The 2,500-nt window shown below is 49.6% G+C and overlaps 1 non-coding gene across 1 annotated transcript; it reads left to right on the top strand.

The window, feature by feature from the left end:
* The first annotated feature begins 1,533 nt into the window (after window positions 1–1,533).
* Window positions 1,534–1,688, top strand: LOC126928356 (5.8S ribosomal RNA). Its single transcript, XR_007716575.1, has one exon. It is a non-coding gene; the product is annotated as a 5.8S ribosomal RNA (ribosomal RNA).
* Window positions 1,689–2,500: the final 812 nt, after the last annotated feature.

Genomic DNA, 2,500 nt, shown 5'->3' with positions numbered 1-2,500 from the left:
TGCGTCGTGGAGACCGTACAAACGAATAACAAAATCTCTAAAGTGCCTCGTGTCGGAGAGATCATGCTCGCCTATTCTCTTCTATGTTTCGTGGTCTGTGTTGCGTTTGCTCTCCTCCTAGCAACGGGACATCGAAGACTCCTCTTTGGGATCGAACGAAGCGACTAAAACGAGTCGACGAGAGCGAAAGTACGAGTAGCGAGTCGCGCATGTAGAAAGGATACCGACATATCTTCGAAGGTTCTCTTCGAAGATCATGGATACCTTATGCGCGTCGACCTTTCGTCTCTTTCACCGCTCTCGGTCGTTCTCGAAACGTGCTTCCTACCCATAGGGCGTGTGTTCTTCGTATGTCGTTTTGTTCGAAATAACGAAACCACTTGTAACATACTCGTGGATCGGGTAACCTAGAACGAAAACGCATTGCGTGGATGTTGGCCCGCTATGATAATGATGATGATGACGATGACTATGATGACGATGCGTAGCAACGATTCGTAACTAGTCTAGCCGAAGTTGGTTCAGAGGGGACCGCAGGCTGTCTACCCTCGATGTCGTGAGTCGGACACCCGTGCCGTCGCTAGAGTTTTTTCAAAGCTCGGCTTCTGGATATTGGGAAGAAAGACCGCTCGAGGACGACGGCTGCGCGTGCGTCCCATCGAATTTTTTTTTTTATACCACCTGAACGACTAAAGTTTCGTCTAGTTCGTCGCATATAACCCGTTCAGAGGGGACCGCAGGCTGTCTATCCTCGTTGTCGTGAGTCGGACACCCGTGCCGTCGCTGAAGTTTTTTCAAAGCTCGGCTTCTGGATATTGGGAAGAAAGACCGCGCGAGGTAGATGGATGCGAGTCCCATCGAATTTTTTTATTTTTTAAAAAAAACAATCACCTGAACGGAGATGTGTTCTCTTTCGTCGATTTTTCACGCTTTGAGTCGTCGCGATCGCCATCCGTTCGGAGGAGATCGCCGACTTCGAAGCCTCGATGTCGTGAGTCGGACACCCGTGCCGTCGCTAGAGTTTTTTCAAAGCTCGGCTTCTGGATATTGGGAGGAAAGACCGCTCGAGGCCGAGGGTCGCGCGAGTCCCATCGAATCTTTACATCACCCGAACGATGGAGGCGCACGCTCTTTTTCTTGAATAATTGGACGAGAGGAATGCATATCGTATTATATATACACACACACACATATATATATATATGGGCTAGCCACCGTGCGTATTTCTTCGCGAGATCGTGTGCTGCACAGAGGATTCAGAATCGGGTGTTATATCCCCGTCGTTTCCTGACGAACGGAGCTTCGATCTCGATGGTTGTTATATATCATAATGTACTTTTCGCCCGGCCGGCGGACGCGCGTATCTTCGCGCGTTCGTCGGATTTCATTTTCGAACGTTTTCGTGTCGTCGATCTTCCGGCGACTTCTGCGCGTCCGATTCCCGTTGGTCGGTCGTGTCGGATCTCGGCTTCGCTCGAACCGAGTATTAAGAGTACATGGAGTACAAGAGTTTTAAAAAATATATGAAAAGATTACCCTGAACGGTGGATCACTTGGCTCGTGGGTCGATGAAGAACGCAGCTAATTGCGCGTCAACGTGTGAACTGCAGGACACATGAACATCGACATTTCGAACGCACATTGCGGTCCACGGATACAATTCCTGGACCACGCCTGGCTGAGGGTTGCTCACGTAAACCTAAGACTGCTTGCGTTGCGTGTCGTTCCTCTCTATCTGTCTCTCTCTGTCCCTTGGTGCCTTCGACAACCCGCCGTCGTTCTTACGATACGTAGAACGTTCAGAGTCGGAGGAAGCGCACGAAGAAGGATACGAACAAGAGCGGACGCGAGAGAACGTACGCGACGTACGAGCGATTGTTGGACGCTCGTCGGCGTTCGTCGCGGTCGTGTCGAGACCGTGCAATTCGTACGCATGCTCGATATATAAACTATCGTGTTCACGGGAGACACTACGAAACTCTACCTCTGTCTCTCTCTGTCCCTTGGTGCCTTCGACAACCCGCCGTCGTTCTTACGATACGTAGAACGTTTCAGAGTCGGAGGAAGCGCACGAAGAAGGATACGAATAAGAGCGGAGAGAACCGTCACGGACCTGCGTGAGTGCTAGCGGCGTCGTGAGTCGTCCTTTCGTACGACCGCCCGCTTATGCACCGCTTCGTGTCGGTTATCGAATATATTATATATATATATATATATATATATATATATACGTAGTGTTGTCCTCGTGACCGATTTTTTTTTCATATCAGCAGATTTGCATACGTTTGCAGGTTTTCGATGAGCACGATGTCCGCGCCCCCGACGTCGTCTTAAATGAATATTATTTTGGCGAGACTGAGAGAAAGCAAATATGGGAACTCGGTCGAGAGAGGAGAGAAGGAGAACAGCCTCAGATAAAAGTAAACTTGGTAACGGTGCGGAATTTTGCCGTACAACCGTCTTTTCTTAAGACGTTTTACTCGAATAGCCCCAGGGATCT

The sequence above is a fragment of the Bombus affinis genome, unplaced genomic scaffold, assembly GCF_024516045.1.
Source record: "Bombus affinis isolate iyBomAffi1 unplaced genomic scaffold, iyBomAffi1.2 ctg00000870.1, whole genome shotgun sequence".
NCBI lineage: Eukaryota > Metazoa > Arthropoda > Insecta > Hymenoptera > Apidae > Bombus > Bombus affinis.
Note: the sequence above shows the minus strand (reverse complement) of the source record. Positions and strands in the feature narration are given on the sequence as shown.